Source organism: Ovis aries, chromosome 12 (assembly GCF_016772045.2).
Source record: "Ovis aries strain OAR_USU_Benz2616 breed Rambouillet chromosome 12, ARS-UI_Ramb_v3.0, whole genome shotgun sequence".
Classification (NCBI taxonomy): domain Eukaryota; kingdom Metazoa; phylum Chordata; class Mammalia; order Artiodactyla; family Bovidae; genus Ovis; species Ovis aries.
In genome coordinates this window covers 15,845,968-15,865,901 of record NC_056065.1, presented here as the reverse complement: position 1 = coordinate 15,865,901, position 19,934 = coordinate 15,845,968, and positions in this window count along the sequence as shown.

Genomic DNA, 19,934 nt, shown 5'->3' with positions numbered 1-19,934 from the left:
CTGTTTTTATAATAGTTTCCACAATGTTGCCACCCCAAAGATGGTCACTCTGTAAAAAAAAAAAAAAAAAAAAAGCCTGTTAATAGTTAGGCATAAGAAAGTAGAGGTAATATAAAACTTGATGAACCAGACATGTAAACAGCATGCTGCTGCTTCTAAGTAGCATCAGTCGTGTTCGACTCTGTGCGACCCCCTAGACGGCAGCCCACTAGGCTCCCCCGTCCCTGGGATTCTCCAGGCAAGAATACTGGAGTGGGTTGCCATTTCCCTCTCCAATTCATGAAAGTGAAAAGTGAAAGTGAAGTCGCTCAGTCGTGTCTGACTCTTCGCGACCCCATGGACGATAGCCCACCAGGCTCCTCCGTCCATGGGATTTTCCAGGCAAGAGAACTGGAGTGGGTTGCCATTTCACAGCATAAGAATATCTAAAAACTGAAGACAGTTGTCTGAAATATTTAAGGGATAAACTGATGGCTTCCCCCTCAGCTCAGTGGTAAAGAATCTGGCTGCAGTGCAGCAGACATAGGAGATAAGTCTTCAATCCCTGGTTCAGGAAGATCCCCTGGAGGAGGAATGGCAACCCACTGCAGTATTCTTACCAGGAAAATCCCATAGACTGAGGAACCTGGCTGGCTACAGTCCATGGGGTTTTCAGAATTGGACATGACTGAGTAGCTGGACATAGATGAATAGGTATAATAGAGGACAACAGTATATGAAAGAATAAAACTGTTTGAAATTATTGCCATAGAAGAAACAGTATAGAGAAATTATATGAAGGATAGTTAAGTCATTATAAAAGAAAGAGAAAATAAGATAAAGACTAGAAATTATCCCTATATTTTGTTCAGATGTGGCTTATTGGTAGAGAACTGTCTATGTTGTCTTAGTAATCCAGATTTCACTAAAAAATCAGCCTTTTTTTCAGAAATGAATTATAGATGAGAAATTGGAGCACAGAATGTAGATACATTTTTTTTTTTCCAGAAATTTTGCTGAAAAGTAAGAGAGAGGATAGCAGTTTGTTTTCCTCTTAATTTAACATTTAGGAAGAAAAACTCTAGTATAGAAGGAGTAGTTGAAGAATTATAGGCTAAGTAGATCATTGAGTTAGCAAGACATCATAGAAGATTGGCAGCGGGAGAATATGAACTCTGTTCGTGAAGACACATGCTTCTTCTAGAGAAACAGAAGGAAGATAAAAAAGACAAATACAGTTTGTAGGTGATAAGAAATGCTGAATATTGGGGAGTCTTGGTATTTTCTGAATAATGGGAGTTACAATAGCCTTTCTAAGGGTGAAGAGACAATATGTAAAACAAGTTTGTCTTCAGATTTGCAACTTTACTAACTCCACTTTGTATGTTCAGAGACACTATGTATTCAAATACTGAGAAACAGCAATCACTCTATACATATGATAGAGCAACTGGTGAGTTTGAAATGCGTTTAAAAAGACAAGAAAGGCATTTAAACACAAGTGAAGTGTTGGAATAACCAACTAAGAAGACAGGAGAAGAATTGAACTGTGCCATGAGAAATATTCCAGGACATTATTTCACTTTCTCTAAGGGTGCTCAGCACTTGGGGATTGTATTATAATAGAGGGGTCATGGTGTTGCGCTATTGAACTTGGTTAAAGGAAGATTGCAGAGTAGGTGGATCAGAAGCAAACCCTTCCTTCTAAAACACTGCCTTCAATAAAATCGAAAGCTTTGAGGGCTGCAACCAAGAGCCTATTCAGAAAAACAATGATGGATCTATTAAATTTTTGGTGGGGGGGGGGCGGAGTTTAGAAGAAACAATAGGTTGGGTTTTGTTCATATGAGTTCTATACCATCTGACAAAGGATATGCACAGTCTAGTTTTGTAAAATTTTATGAAAGTGTTATAGAAGTATAAATAAAATAATCACATTCTTTAGTTGATTCAGAGGCTTCAGAATATAATTTTAAAATGGTTAAGTTAACCTGGATTATCTTTTTAATGATATAAGTAGTAATAGAATATTATGAACATTTTGTCTTTCTGCAAAGAATTAGAAATGGTAATACTATTTCTTAAGTACTCTGGGTATTTACCATTTGTACTACAATAAATTAATTTATGAATCTTTGACTCACCAATTGCTCCATTACGTGTATAGATTGATTGCCGTTTATCAATAGTTGAATTAGTGTCTCTGAACACATGAAGTGGAGTTTGTAAGCTTGAAAATCTGAAGACAAACTTTATTACTATGCTTCTGTTAAACCAGTAATAAAATATTATCGTATAGATAACCATACAACATCTATTAATAAGTTACACTAGGTTAAAAAATGAAAGAAAATTAGAGGATAGCAGGAAATAAACCTTTCTTCATATTAAAGAATTATTTTACTAAAATAGTATTAGTGTAATAAATAGTTTAAGTTTGAAGTCATTTCCCAGTTTAAAATAATATGTCATTGCCATAATAGAACAGGCCTCCACATGATTTATGGGCAATACAGTTTTTACTGTTCATTACTTGAGCTAGTTATAATTTAGCAAAACTCCAGTAGTTAGGCATAATACAAGGCTGTTATTTTTTCATACAAAATCTAAGACCGAGCTCCTGATGACTCTCCAGGGCAGCTGCTCTTCAGGTAGTCACACTGGAGTCCAGGGGTTTTTTACCTTTGCCATTCCAGCATCTTTACATCAAAACCACCTTATAATCACTGCTGCTTGAGAAGAGAAAAACTGTAAGATCACCAAAAGCTCTTAAGTGTTTGCTTCATAGGAATGACATAGGTTTCAGTTACTAAAACAAGTTACATAATCACTCTGAATTTCAATGCAGTGAAAAAGTGATATCCTCCTTCGTAAACTCAAGGGAAAAAGGACCAGAAACATCAGGGTACCAGAATGCCTATTCCTGCTCTCAATTAAGTTTGTCTCCTAATATATCCATATGTTTTGTGATGATAACATTGACATGAATCTTTTTAATATTAGTTCTCCCTACCCACATTTTCTCCAAATTTCAAATGAACATGATGTGGTCATAGAACTTTACTGTCTTTTAAATATTTTTCTCCTTATACCCAACTTTTATTTCTATCACTGTTCTGTCTTAAGTTCACTGTTGTGCTTTTCTCTTTGTTCCCTGAAAGTCACTCCTTTGATTTTCTTCCTTTTCTGAATCCTTTTGTATTACTGTTTTCTTTTCTGTTTCTTTTTTCAATCTTTCAAGTTGGAAAGACTATAGAATTAATGTTTTAATAACATGTCATTGAACTGTACAGTCTTAAAATGTATTTCTAAATTATCACAAATGAAACATTTACTTTAGCTTGCTTTTATACTTTCTACAGTACAAATCTGTAGGAAGATTCTTTTGCTCAACTTTATGTCTGTGAAATTAATCCATGTTGTTGCATGTGGCTGTGGGGCAATCATTATTATTGCCAGGCAGTATTTCATTCATAATAGATATTGTTGTTTAGTCTCGAAGTCACGTCTGACTCTTTTAGGAAATCATAGACTGTAGCCTGCCAGTCTCCTCTGTCTATGGGATTTGACAGACAAGAATCCTGAATTGGGTTGCCATTTCCTTCTCTATTGTACTAGTTACATCCCAATTTATTTTGGTGTTTTGCTGTTGATGGGCATTTGGATAGTTTCCAGCTTGGGGCTTTTGTGAATAATACTGCTATAGATATTCTAGCAAAACAAACAAACCACAACAGAAAAAGCAAAACCAAACAACAAAAACAAATGAAGTATAGTTTTGTTTTGTTTTCAGTTTCATATGTATCAACTCAACCAATCCTCATAATACCACCATACAATAAAATTGTCACTATTCTCAGTTATAGACAAGCACATAGGTAATAAGTAGTTTCTACTAGGTTATTCAGAGTAAATGACAGAGGTGAAAAGAGGTGAAAAAGTGATATCCTGGCACAAGAAGACACATATAAGGATGGAAATATAATTTACTTTCAAATTTATTGTAAAAGGTGATCTTTCAAAATAGAGGTAAAAACAGTCTTATTATATAATGTCAGGAATATTATCACCCTGTGTTAATTGCAACAGTTTTAAGGAGATGTCTCTAAAATTGGAATTTATCTTTAAAATAGTATCATGAAATTATGTAAATATGTATGTTCAAAGACATTTTACATTAAGATTTAGATAAGTTACATTAAGATTTAAGGTAAAGATTTAGATAAAAAATTAGTGATTACATGTTACTAAAATTTTCAGATTGTTTACATTTGATATACTAGTTCCATACAAAGGAAAATGCAGTAACTTGTATAAAGTATTAAATTTTAAGACTAACATAGTAATTTAAAATGTTAAAATATATTGTAAAATTGTTATTCTTTATGTATAAGTGTATATAATCAGACAATAAATATGCATATCTACTATACATTTGTTAATTATTATCTCATATTTAGTTTAGTTACTCATTTTCATTTGCTTTCTAAGTGTTGTTTTGGGCTTTATAAACCATAGAATTCTTTTGCAACAAATTTTTAAAAGAGCAAATGAATTTTTAAATTATTGTATGAGCATTCCAGGACACAGGTTTCAATTTTCACTCCAATACTTACTTGTTCTGTTTATTTCTAGTAAAAAATGTTTGAAAGAGGATGAGAAGTATTGTCACACTATAAAGATTAGAATTCTACAACCAAATCTTTTAAATAAAAAATAACATAAATGATACAGTATAAAATATAGCCAAGGACTAAATTGTAAGGCTTCAATTCAGTTCAGTTCAGTCACCCAGTCATGTCCACCTCTTTGCAACCCCATGGACTGCAGAATGCCAGGCTTCCCTGTCCATCACCAACTACCGGAGCTCACTCAAACTCATGTCCATTGAGTTGGCGATGCCACCCAACCATTTCATTATCTGCCATCCCCTTCTTCTCCTGCCATCAGTCTTTCCCAGCATCAGGGTTTTTCCAAGGAGTCAGTTCTTCGCATCAGGTGGCCAAAGTATTGGAGTCTCAGCTTCAGCATCAGTCCTTCCAATGAATATTCAGGACTGTTTTCCTTTAGGATTGACTGGTTGGATCTCCTCACAGTCCAAGGGACTCTCAAGAGTCTCCTCCAACACCACAGTTCAAAAGCATCAATTCTTGGGCACTCAGCTTCCTTTATAGTCCAACTCTCGAATCCATACATGACCACTGGATAAACCATAGCCTTGATTAGACACACCTTTGCTGACAAAGTAATGTCTCTGCTTTTTAATATGCTGTCTAGGTAGGTCATAGCTTTTCTTCGAAGGAGAAAGTCTTTTTTAATTTCACCATCTGCAGTGATTGTGAAGCCCCCCAAAAACAAAGTCTCTCAATTTTTCATTGTTTCCCTATCTATTCGCCATGAAGTGATGGAACCAGACAGAGAAGGCAATGGCACCCCACTCTAGTACTCTTGCCTGGAAAATCCCATGGATGGAGGAGCTTGGTAGGCTGCAGTCCATGGGGTTGCTCAGAGTCAGACATGACTGAGCGACTTCACTTTCACTTTTCACTTTCATGCATTGGAGAAGGAAATGGCAACCCATTCCAGTGTTCTTGCCTGGAGAATCCTAGGGACAGGGGAGCCTGGTGGGCTGCCGTCTATGGGGTCACACAGAGTCAGCCACGACTGAAGTGACTTAGCAGTAGCAGAAGCAGTAGCAGCAGATGGAACCAGATGCCATGATCTTAGTTTTCTGAATGTTGAGTTTTAAGTCAAGTTTTTCAGTCTCCTCTTTTACTTTCATCAAGAGGCCCTTTAGTTCTTCTTTGCTTTCTGCCATAAGGGTGGTGTCATCTGCATATCTGAGGTTATTGATATTTCTCCCAGCAATCTTGATTCCAGCTTGTTCTTCATCCAGCCCGACATTTCTCATGATGTACTCTGCATATAAGTAAAATAAGCAGAGTGACAATATACAGCCTTGATGTACTCATTTCCTGATTTGGAACCAGTCTGTTGATCCATGTCCATTTCTAACTGTTGCTTCTTGACCTGCATACAGATTTCTCAGGAGGAAGGTCAGGTGGTCTGGTATTCCCATATCTTGAAGAATGTTCCACAGTTTATTGTGGTCCACATAATCAAAGGCTTTGGTATAGCCAATAAAGCAGAAGTAAATGTTTTCCTGGAACTCTCTTGCTTTTTCTATGAGCCAGTGGGTGTTTGCAATTTGATCTCTGCCTTTTCTAAATCGAGCTTGAACATCTGGAAGTTCACAGCTCATGTACTGTTGAAGCCTGGCTTGGAGAACTTTAAGTATTACTTTGCTAGTGTGTGAGATGTGTGCAATTGTTTGAACATTATTAAAGGCTTATATGTATTTTTAAATCCTAACTAAATTATGAATTGCAATTCATAATAAATGATTATATAAAACTTGGATATTACTTTACTGAATTTAATGGGAAAATGAAGGAAAAATTGCATTTCTGCATGTATATCTTTCCAGTTTTTTTGTGTCCTCTGCATTTATTTTTACACATTTTAGGGAAATATTTTTCATCAAGTGAAGTTGAAATCAAGGATCATTGTGTTCCCTTGGTCTTTGTACACTCAGTCCATAAACTGCCACTCATTTCATCATTTCTCATTTTATTTTTAGGTATAGCGTGTGTGTGCTTTGCTGCTCAGTCATGGCCAACACTTTGCCACCCCTTAGGTAGCCCACCAGGCTCCTCTCTCTCCGGAATTTCCAAGCAAGAATACTGGACCAGATTGCCATTTCCTATTCCAGGGGATCTTCCCAATCCGAGGATTGAATCTGTCTCCTGCATTAGCAGGCGAATTGTTTAGCACTGTGCCACCTGGGAAGTCCTTTATGTATATTGTGGTGGTGGTTTAGTCGCTAAGTTGTGTCCGACTCTTGCAACCCCATGGACGGTAGCCCACCAGGCTCTTCTGTCCATGGATTTTCCAAACAAGAATACTGGAGTGGATTGCCATTTCCTTCTCCAGGCGATCTTCCCAACCCAAGAATCAAACCTGGGCCTCCTTCATTGCAGGCAGATTCTTTACAGACTGAGCTATGAGGGAAGCCCTTATGTAAATTACTTCTGTTTTAATTTCAATATCCCCATCTCAGTCCACATATTCTCTACATCTTATCTCAACTCACTCATGCTTACCCAGAATTCTGTACAACCACTTCTCAATGCAAAGCGACCTTGCCGAAAACCCACCTCCAATCATATTTTCAACATATAAAGCTGGAAATTCTCATGGATTTTTTCACTTGCTCTCCTTACAGGATTTGTCTCTGATTCCAGGTCACAACTACTGTAGTCTTCTGCTACAACTACTGTAGTCAAAGCTTCTATTGTAGCTTTATTTCAGTGAAATGACATGTCTTTGCTAAACCATAAATGGTAGTTCTACTGCCAATGCTTATCAAAGTTTGGTGGCCCTAAAAAAACTTCAGTAGCATTGCTGCAGAGCAAATCAATTAATGTAGATTACATCTAACTAATGCCTCTTCTTCCTGACTCACTTGTGACAATCCAAATGAACATTCAAGACATGACATAGTCAAAAGTAAGAAAGTGGTATAAACCAGCACTTCCTAACCTTTCCCCAGCAAACTACATGTGACAAATGTTTATATTTATAGTGGAAAACATGTCCAACAGAATTAAATCAACAGAACTCTCATATTATCATGCCTGTTTATAGGCCAGGGGAAAGCAATAACTCAGGAACATTAGTGGTTTACAGTCTTGCTGCACTGGTTGAAAGTATCAGATAAGGCAACGAAAAGTGAGAGAAATGAACTGCTCTCTTTACTTCACCCTTTGAAGATCACTGAAGAGCATACTAAAGAGTTGTAGGCATTTCTTGATTCTTTACTCTTTAAAATGAACATGCATTTTGTGCTCAATTGTGTCCAACTCTCAGCCCCATGGTCTCAGCCCCACCAGGCTCTCCTATCCATGGAATTTTTCAGGCAAGAATATTGAAGTTGTCACTTCCTACTCCAAAGGATCTTCCTGACCCAGGGATCAAAACTGCATCTCTTGCAGCTCCTGAATTGGCAGATGGATTCTTTACCACTAGTGCCACCTGGAAAGCCCAAATAAATTTTAAAAATAAATAAATAACTAAAATGAACCTATCAGTGGATGCCAAGTTTGTTTTTCTTTGATTTATGATTACAAGTGAGTGCAGTGTGATTTGTAAAATAAATGAATATTAACTGTACAGCAAAGTGAAATTTATATCCTGATGAAAACCACACAAATCATCAATCTATAGAACATGTCTAGAATTTTCTATTGTGCCCATAAAATTAATTTATCTATACAATTATGGTAACCCCTGTTTTGACATTTAAAAACCTCAATTAGTTTTGCCTGTTGTCAAATTAAGTAGCTAAAACCTTGCAGTTAATAGCTGTTTTGTCTACCTTCTTTCACTTAATACAATGGCTCTGGGATTAACCTATGCATTTTAATATATCAGTAGTCTGTTTTTTGTTATTGCTATTTGTATCCATTTTAACAGTACATCACAATTCATCCATTCTATTCAAAGACATTTAGGCTGTTTTCAATTTTGACTGTTAAGGATAAAACTTTTGAAATGATTTTTATGTCTCATTGGTAAAAGTATTTCACTCATTTCTCTTAGATGTAGACTTAGGATCAGAATTGGTGGATATATGTTCAGCAAGTACCACTAAACAAGATTTCAAAGTAATGAAAATGACATAATTTCACTGACAATGTAAGTGACTTTCCCTTGCTTCATATTCCATAATGTTTTTTGTATTGTCAATCTTTAAATTATATCTATTCTCCGAAGTGGTTTCAAGGCAGGTTTGGTTTTCATGCCCATCATGATTAACATCATGTGCATCTGTGTTAGTTCTTCAGTCGTGTCTGACTTTGCAACCCTATGCACTTTAGTCCACCATGCACCTCTGTCCATGGGATTCTCCAGGCAAGAACACTGGAGTGGATTGCCATGAAACCATAAAAGTTGGCTATTTGAATACATAGTCAGCTCTCCATATACATAGATTCTGCATCCGCAGATTCAATCAACTGCTGGTCAAAAATAATCAAGAATAAAAATTCTGAAAAGGTCCCAAAGGCCAAATTTGAGTTTCCAGTCACTGGCCACTGTTTACATAGCATTTACATTGGATCATGTAGTATAAGTACTTTAGAGATGATTTAAGGTTAACTGGAGAATGTGACTAGGTTATATGCAAATGCAATACTACTTTCTATAAGAGATTTGAGCATCTGTAGATTTTGATATGTTCAGGGGGTCCTGGGACCAATCTTCCAAGGATATTGAGGGACCACTGTATCCTTTTTAGATATACCTGAACAAGGATCAGGCCCATTTAAAAAATTAAGATCTTTTTTCCTAATTATTAATAAGAATTTAAAAATATTTCTTTATATGAGGTGCTTTTCAGGTGTATGTGATGAAACATCATAATGCTTTAATGCTCTATCTTGATTAATATATGCTATTAATATTAAATAAGTGCAATCATCTTTTTATTTCTTCTAAGTTTAGTGCCATTTTTATACTGTTTAAGTAACCTTTGTATGCCCCAAGGTCATGAAGATATTTCTACTGTTTTCTTCAAGAAACTTATATTCTGTCTATCTTTGGCAATAAAAGCTAATAGCAATATTATATGGAAAATAAAGCATAGAAAATATGCCTCACAAATATCAGAGCAATGATCACAGCTCAAATATAGACAAATTATGTTCAACAGTGATTTAAAATGATAATATAACCATGGAAAAATATTTATCCCAGAAAAAATTTAAAATCAGATATATAAATCAGATATATTTTATTCACAGAATAATGGAGAAAATGATGCAATCATTATGATTAAATGTAGAAAAATTGGTTTAATTCAAATTTTGTCTAAATTAAAAATTTTTATATCATTATCAGTAGTAAAAGTATTGTTAACAATCTCACTGTGCTGTGCTTAGTTGCAGCAATAAAAACAGGAGGAGAGGCAACAGTAGAAATTGGCAGGAGCAGGCATAGCATCAGGCATTCCAGGTGGCGCTAGTGGTAAGAACCTGCCTGCCAATGCAGGAGATTTAAGAGATGCAGTTTCCATCCCTGGGTCAAGAAGATCTGGAGGAGGGCATGGCAACCATTCCAGTATTCTTGCCTGGAGAATCCCATGGACAGAGGAGCCTTGTGGGCTACAGCCCATAGGGTGGCATCACTGACTCAATGGACATAAGTTTGAGTAAATTCAGGGAGAGGAAGTTGGTGATAGATAAGGAGGCCTGGCGTGCTGCAGTCCATGGGGTCACAAAAAGTTGGACACGACTGAGCAACTGAACTGATATATATAATACACACACACACACACACACACACGTAGGCTTCCCAGGTGGTGCTAGTGGTAAAGAATCTACCTGCTGATGCAAGAGACCCAAGAGACTCTGGTTCTATCCCTGGATCACAAAGATCTGGAGGAGGAAATGGGAACCCACTCCAGTATTCTTACTTGGAAAATTCCATGGGCAGAGGAGCCTGGCAGGCTATAGTCCATGGGACTGCAAAGAGTTGGACACCACTGAGCACCTATACATATATAAAATATATACATATTTCATTTCTGATTTTAAAAGATTATGGATCAATGTACAAAAATATTCATGTGTATATGTTCTCAAATTTTAAAATCTATGGAAAGTGAAAAAAAAAAGTGTAAAACCAGTACATCTAAAATAACATGAGAAATTCTTACATACTTTTGATTGAATTTTCATTACATTTTGACATGAGGAGAAATTAAATTTCAGAAACAGCATTACAAGCAATTATGAAAAATAATGACATTACATGTAATGATATCTTTTATTCCAGAGACATGAAAGTTTTGCTGGCTTTATATGGAAGACAAGTGTCCCATACTAGTCTTTCAGCAACTATTGTGTGACCTAGGAGAGAGTAACTAACAACATCTAGAATAAATTCAGTGACCCTTTTCAAAAGGTGCCTCTCATGGTTTACTTAACTGGAAGACAATGCCCATTCTTTACCCCTGAGATATTGATGAAATAGGAACATCATAAATCTTTCTCCCACCCTTGCAGAAATTAAAGGAGGCTGTCTCCCAGAATCTGACCTGGCTGAAATACAAAGGAAATAAAATCAATAAATTCAAAGCCACCTCTAGGGTGTTGTAGATAAAGGTGAGTTATTAATTCACGGGATGGTTGTGTTACAATCGAAATTTCATTTCAGTCTATTGGATCCTGATATATATACAGTAGTCATAGTTCCTTGAGAATGTCAGTCCCCCTTCATTCGCTAGCTTAAGGAAAGTTATTAAAGCTTTCCAGTGAAATTGTTATTGAATTTTCCATATTTTGTATTGTTTTGATGTCTTATTTTGTTTTGTATTGTTTTTGTTAGCTTTGTTATTCTCTTCATCATGCAGTAATTGGTTTATCCAAATCTGTGTATAATATTGACCTGGAGAGAAAAAAAGAGAAAGGATATCAGAAAAGTCAATGTCGTATTTTTATGCTGCAAACATGCATTTTAAGAATAAATGTGAACAATGCATGAACAAATACTATTAAAGGCTATTTATCAAGACATTTTAATTATAAGGAAAAATCAGAAAACTAAAATATGCAAGAAGACTAGGATTATTTGAAGGAAAATGATTAAGTCATTTAGTATTGAAAGTACATTTAATGGAATTGAAGCATTCAGTGTTTTTTCTATAAATTATTCAGTAAACTTGCTAAAATACATATTTGTAATGTTTATACAATGATAAAGGTATTTGGAGAAAGAGTATTTTTGTATGTTTAGTGGTTTACAATTTTTTATCTTCTTAAACTGCTTGGCTTAAAAATGAGTACATTTTTGAGAAGATTTAGAAAGAAATAGAAGATATCACAAAATTGTTATGCTTCTTTTTTGCCAACATGCATCCATATCACATTTTTCTTCATTCTCTTTTCAGTTGTTAAGTGAGGAATATTGTCTAAATCATTTTCAAAAGATGTAGATGTGGTTTATTTGAGGGAAATAAATTTTTATACCTGGATGGATTATGGAAGACTTTAATAAAGATTCTGCTGCTTTCTAGTCTCATGGAAATTAAAATTTTTCAAGAAGTTGAATAAAATTTACTGGCCAATGCAGAAAGCAAAATCAAGGGTTGGAAAGGCAATATTTGCTTCCAAGGGGCTGGTGAATTTCCATCTTTGGTTAATATATGGTAGGAAAAGGAAAAAGGCATACAGAAAGTTTGATAAAACTGTCAAAAGTTCAATCCGCAGTAATTCGAAATCCATTGTCTGTGCTAGTGGTAAAAAGATTCTTGGATATTTGTTATATGTATATATATTTATATATTTATATATTTGTTATATATATATATATATATCATCTGTTTTCATTTTTTTCTGGAAATAATGACTTGATTTGACCTACAGTAATATTATTCTTGGAGAAGGCAATGACAACCCACTCCAGTACTCTTGCCTGGAAAATCCCTTGAACAGCGGAGCCTGGTAAGCTGCAGTCCATGGGGTCGCTAGGAGTCGGACACGACTGAACGACTTCGCTTTCACTTTTCACTTTCATGCATTGGAGAAGGAAATGGCAACCCACTCCAGTGTTCTTGCCTGGAGAATCCCAGGGACAGGGAAGCCTGGTGGGCTGTCATCTCTGGGGTCGCAGAGAGTCGGACACGACTGAAGCGCCTTAGCAGTAGTAGCAGCAGCAATATTATTCTATACCTCAGTCTTAAAGGACACGATTACCTTTTATCAGAGTGATTGGCTGAGGCATAAATACCTGATCTGAGGTATGCATTTGGAGCTATGACTTCCACTACAGCTAACTGTTTTTTCCTGTGGTTACTAGTTGTCAGTGTTTTGGAAGTGTTTTCCTGAAAATACAATGGGAAACTGAAGGGCAGCAGTCGAATGAGAGATAGAGATACAGAAAGAGTCTATGTCCTGATTTACTAGTGAGTCAAAAAATGCACCTGGGTCAGTATATGCCTTGATGTAAGAAATGGTGATAAAATAAATTCATTTCTTTTAAAGCCAATCTGCATTGAATTCATGTACCTAGCAACCAAGAGAGTCCTAACATAGAAGGGAATATAATATATCCATTTAAATTCTGAAAGGATTCAACGAGAAAGCAACACATTTGACTTAGAGGCAGTGAGGTCTAAAAATGTGAGCAGCCTAGATGAAAGGAGAAAGAAGGTCATAAAGATACATAATCTGCTTCCTTCCTCTGTGCTTCTGAATTTAACTGACTTCAAAATAGATTTAGTCTACAGTGTATAATCACCTGGCAGGTGTAGGTGACAGAAATAGTGAAGTTGTTGCCCATGAGGTTAGCCCTGCTTCACGTCATTTACTCCTTTTTTTCGCTATGATTGCACTACTCTGGCATTTTGCTATTTTATGGGAGAAAATGCTCCTCTTTCAAGTGAGAAAACCACATTTTTATTTAGCAAAATATGAAGAATAATTGGGCTTCCCTGGTGGCTCAGTGGTAAAGAATCTGCCTGCCAGTGTAGGAGACACAGGTTTGGCCCCTGGGTCAGGAAAATCCCCTGGAGAAAGAAACAGCAACCTGCTCTAGTATCCTTGCTTGGGAAATCCCATGGGCAGAGGAATCTGGTGGGCTACAGTTTATGGGGTTGCAGAGTCAGACACTACTTAGCAACTAAACAACAACAACAAAAGAGTAGCTAGGATTGGGTTAACCACCAAGAAAATATTAGAAATAGTCATTATTAATAGTGTATGTTTGTAATTATGCTAGAAATTGTACTAAGTAGCTTCTGTAAATTATGTCAGCAAATCTTCAAAGCAATTATATTTGTTTTCTAAATGAGTAAACCTAGTTTCAGAATGATCAGGTCATCTTTCTCGGTTTGTGAAACTGCAGATTGCAGAATCAGTTTATGCAGCAGACACTCCAGCAATGCTGTGCTCCACAACAGTCTTTACTAACTTGGGAAAAGAGTCACAGATTCTTCTCATCCCAGAATACACCCTTGTTTGTCATGTGATTGCACCACCTGTCTCAAAAAGATGATGAATCCATTTGCCATATTCTTGAATCTGGATTGGACTTTGATCAATGAGATATGGTAGATAACACATTTGCAAGCTTTGGTTTCAAGCCTGAAAAATACTTGCAATTCCATTCTCACCCTTTGGGAATACTGCTGTCACCCAGAGAGGTATCCTTAGTCTCCTGGATGATGAGAGACTATTTAGAAAAAGATAGCTTGTTGGTTGTCTGAATCCCTGCAAAGCATATGAGTGAAGCCATTGTTAAACCAAGAAGTCTCAGTGAAGCTGCCTGGTGACTGTAGTCTCATGAGTGACCACAGATGAGACCAATGGAAAAACTACAGTGGAGCCCAGTTCACTTTGCAAATAGAACCAGGAGCAAATAGGATTTTTTTTTAACCTTATATTTTGTAATGGTTTATTATCAGCAATAAATAACTACTATAGACTCCATATCTTGATATAGTTAAACATGAATATTGTTTTGTGTAAGTATGCTGGATCCCCACTAGAATGCTAGGCAAAATTCCCCAAAACAAATTTACTCAAGCAATATTAGAATATAATTATTAAGATATCAATATAGTTTGAAAAGACCTAGAAGTTTGTAGAATAAAAGAAAACATTTTATCAACATATTTTAGAGGAAATTAAATGAACAATATAATAAGTATGTAAAATATGTTATGCTAATTAAATGTAATATTAAAATTACCTATTAGATATATAAGTGCATGTGTTAAAATATAGAAAGGTTTTCTTATTACATGTAATCTAAATTCATTCCAAAATGTATTTCATGAAGTATATTATAAATAGGAGAAAGCAATGACCTGTAAAGTCTTGGACTTAGAAAATATTTAATCACATATAATTTTTATTTGTCATAGACATTTTCAAATGTAATAATACAAATACACAGGATATTTTTCATGTCTGATTTGAGAAATCATTCATAAATAAAATACGTATCTATATGTCCTCAGTCCATGAAAAAAGTACTACCTTATATCATTTGGTATATTAAATTAATAAGACCATTTTTTGAACATATGTATTCTGAGTTGCAATACTGATAGTTAATACGAAGCTAAAGGTGAAATTTGTAGAAAATTTACATAGATTTAGAAAGTAACTCGATTATACTGGTAGTAACAGGTCAATCTTTATAAAAGAATATACATTTATGTTTTGAAAAGTAAACAAAAATAAAAATGTGAATAAAATTTAAATAAAAAGTAAAAGACTAATAGTAAAAAATGGTAAAAAGAATGATAGATAATGGATAAAAGGTTTTAAGACAATAGCAAAATAATTAAAGATCAACAAAAATAGTAGTGATTTATTAATTATTCACTTAGAAAACAGCTAAGGAAATTTAATTTAAAAACTTTATGGATTTTTACATTGATCAAAAGGAATTACTGAAAATATTAATCATAGTCACAATAGCAATACCTTGTAACCATAACACTGTACTCAAGTCAATGTCTAAAAACCTTGTATATTTCACCATTTATTTTATTTTTATAAAAACCTTTTGTTACAAGGTATGATGCTCTATGGAAAATAAAAATACATATATAATAGTTATGCATAGAATATTTCAATAGAATTTATCATTTGTGGATGGATTTCTTTATTTTTCAATTCTAAATATTGAAAAATAAATATTTTAAGCATTCTTTTCAAATAGCTAGCTCTACCAGTTATTTACAACCATTTTACATGTTAAATGTGTTTACAATAACATCTCTGCCCAAATTATTTAAATTCAAACAGTATATTGACATATGATATACTTTAACTCTTGGACTATGAGCTTATAGTACAGACAGAAATATTTAGGGACTTATTTATTTTCAATCAAAAGAACTTAGTCTTGTAATAAAATTACATACAATTTTTATTGCACTTATACATAGTTTATTTTATAAATATTTAACAGGGACCTATTTATGCTAGTTGCTTCTAGGAAATACTGTGATTAAACACACACACAAATAAACATAACAAAAGTTGCTCAACTTTAGTTCTCATTAGGGAATTGAAAATTTAAGCAAATGAAATATTGTTATACAGTTAGAAAGGCTACACTGCTCAACCAGCTGAAGAAAAACAAAAGAATCTGATTATTCCAACTGCTGCTGGTGAGGATATAGAGCAACAGATTCAAAATGGTAAAATCACAATGGGTTAGCACTGTAGTGGTTTTTAAATACATCACCTTATACAATCAAATGATAGTGCTCCCAGGTATTTATGCAAAAGATTTAAAAACTTAAGGTCCATAGAAAAACCTTTACATGATTGTTTATAGCAGTTTTGTTTATAGCAGTTTTGTTCATAAATGCTGAAACTTGGAAAAAACCCGAAATGCCTTTGGGAAGGTGATCAGTGAACTGTGATACATCCATACAATGGACTCCTGTAAATAAAGGAGCAAGCTCAGGGCCTAGATCTTAATTTTTAATACTATTCTCTGATAAAAGGAATCAAGGTTCTTGGATAATTCTAGGACTAGTGTTAGGAATATGAGATGAGCTTAGAGATTATTTTATAGAAAATGAGGTTATAAAAAGTAAGGAAGTAGTTTAAAAAAAAAAAAAATCCCTCAGTGATGACGGTACATCAAAGAAACAGAGGTGCTAACTGAAAAAGTTCCTAATGGCAGAAACTGGGAAAAAATAAATAATGTAGCACTCAGTTCAGTTCAGTTCAGTCCCTCAGTCATGTCCGACTCTCTGCGACCCCATGAACTGTAGCACCGCAGGCCTCCCTGTCCATCACCAACTCCCAGAGTCCACCCAAACCCATGTCCATTGAGTCGGTGATGCCATCCAGCCATCTCATCCTCTGTCGTCCCCTTCTCCTCCTGCCCTCAGTCTATCCCAGCATCAGGGTCTTTTCAAATGAGTCAGCTCTTCGCATCAGATGGCCAAATTATTGGAGTTTCAGCTTCAACATCAGTCCTTCCAGTGAACACCCAGGACTGATGGATTATATTAAAAAACATAAAACAAATATCTAGGCACTTATTCCAACATTTAAAAAAAAATGACTGGATAAAAAAATAAATGTGGCAGAAGAATTCCAAGCAATTTATGTAGAAACCCTACCATCTAGGAGATAGCATGTAATTCTGCCGGGGTCCAGCCCCAGTGGATCCAGGGTAATTCGAAGGTGGGGACGGAATTGGCGTCCCGGAAAAAACTTATTTAATTGCAGATATAGAGGGAGATTAGAAGCAGATAGTATAGTAGGAGAATTAGTGGAGAAAAGAGGCTGAATAACTGGTTTACATGGAATACCAATCACCACCTACGTAGGCCACAGGCGTCTTTCCATTCTCCCAAAGGAGAGGAGGCACTGAGGCCTCCCCGGTCCGATCTCAGAAGCCCAGGCAGAATTAGCAGGCTTGGTGAGTACCCACATTTCAGATGGGAATTCAGCCAGGAAAACGGGGAGCGAGAAAGAAATGACACGGGGGAATCAGTCTTTCCAGAAACTGATCCGATTTCTTTATTTTTCAGGTTTGTTTATACACCTTTTTGTTATACATAGGGATGAATACAGAGTCACGAGGGGGTCAGCAGACCTGACCCTTGTCACAATCAGGTGCTTCATATAAAATTATACAAAGGTCTTATGAGTTTCACCATCTTCTAGCCATGAGGTCTGCTGACATTTTATGGCCCTTTCTGATACTGGTCAGTTAACCAGAAAACTTATTTTTCCAGGGGTGGTTTTTTCTTATATCAGGTGCCACCCTCCAAATAAAGTTGCATTCCTATAGGGTGAGGGTGTAGTGAGTTACAATCAAGAAAGGAATTTACTTAACCTAAGGTTTAACATGATTAATCTTAAAGGTAAATACTTATTTCTCCTATATGCTAGTTATATTCATTATAAGGGCAGGAATATGGAGATTTAGCAGCAAATGTTGGCTCAACAAATGTAAACCCTTCACCAATGTTCCCCTTAAGATCTATTTTGTCTTAAGATAGTGATAAAGTTACATTTTTACATAGCATAGTGATTTATAGTGTTTTATAACAAAGTACAGTGTTCTATAACAAAAGAGAAGATTCATTAACTCAAAAAGTCTAATATTGTTAACATCAAAAAACTACTGTATTTCCTTTTCTATATTCCAAATACATTGATTAATATATTCCCAGGTGCCTAAGGATATGGAGGCCTGATGGCAAACATTGATTCATCAATGAAAAAAGCCCTATGCTAATACTCCAAACTCTCTGTGCTGTTTATGGCTGAGAGGCTGTCACACAAGCTAGTCTGTCAGCAGAGAGGTTTGACCTGAGACATCCTTGTCACACCCAGGGCAGGGAATTAGCAGTAATTATTGGCAGGACAAATGAAAAAAACCCTTCACCAATGTAATTCCTAATCAACCTACTAATACTATGCTAATGATCTTCTAACTTCTCAAAAGAGTCTGGTTTTAGAAAGTTTTAAAACATCCCATGCCTCTCACAGTTGGGAGGCTGTAAACAATCACATGCGGCCGGACGAGCCTGATCAGGCAGGCCAGAGAACCTTCAGAGTTCGTAAGTTGAAACACTCTTGTCCTGCCCAGGAATTTTTATTAACTGGAGCTGCAAGTTAACTCCTTCTCTGAGAGAAATGGTTATGGGGGAGAGCTCCCGTAAAGTACTCTGGTTTTGGGGGTAGATGCTCGGGAACAGGGGGTTTCCTGAGGCTTGATCACGCCTTGTGTATGCCAAGCTTCCTTCCTCATGACCTTTGCCATGGGCGCAGTTCCTCACGCTGGCCCCCAACATAACTCCTCATGATTTCAGATTTCTGTGTAAATTAACACTGTACATATGACATCCCTCTAGAGCACAGATGGAAATTAAAAAACAAAACAAAACAAAACAAAACAGTAAATTTACAGTGGAAAAATTTGACAAACTGTCTCAGCCAAATGATCACTAACAGTACAACAGTGTTAAGTTGATCCCATATACTATGATAAAAATGGCACTTTACTTCTATCTCTCTCTTCAAATCATGTAACCCTTGTCTAACATGAGAAAGAAAATAAAGGCAAATGCCAGTTGAGGAACATTCTACAAAATAACTGACAAATGGTCTTCAAAACTATCATCGAAATGAAGTTTGAGGAAATGTCAGAGTCAAGAGGAGCTTAACTGACAAATGTAGTGTGACATCCTGTTTGGGATAAAACAGGATAAGTTACATTAGGTAAAATCTAAGGAAATCTGGATATATAATAATATGAACTTAGTTAATAATAATGTATCAATATTGGTTCATTAATTGTAACAAATGCATCATATGTAACGTTAATAATAAAGAAAATTGGGTATGAAGTATATGAGAACACTGTACTGTCTTTGAAATCTTTCTGCAAATTTAAAATTGTAATAAAATTTTATTTAAACACAATTTGGACAAAAACATAAAGGCTCATTTGTCAAAACATTGTATTATATTTTGGGAGATGAATTATAAACAGCTATGTAACATATATATATATATTCATATACATTTATGCAATATAAGTATTATGAGGAAAAATAAACCAAGATAAAAGGACCAGAGGAGAATGACATGGGTTCTTTTTTAGGTATATCGGTTAGAGCAGACACTGTAAGGAGGTGAAATCTAAATTAACCAAGATTGAAAATACTGTCTCAGATATAAAGTGAAAAGGAAAACGTCATGACGAGAATGATCAATTCTGCCAAATACTACTGAGAAACTTAGAAAGTTGAAAGTTATTACCAAAGTTGAATTTTTACGTCATTGGGAAAAACAGTCACACTCAGGCTGCTGACCCTTGCATGGTAGCATAAGAGTGTGCCTTGG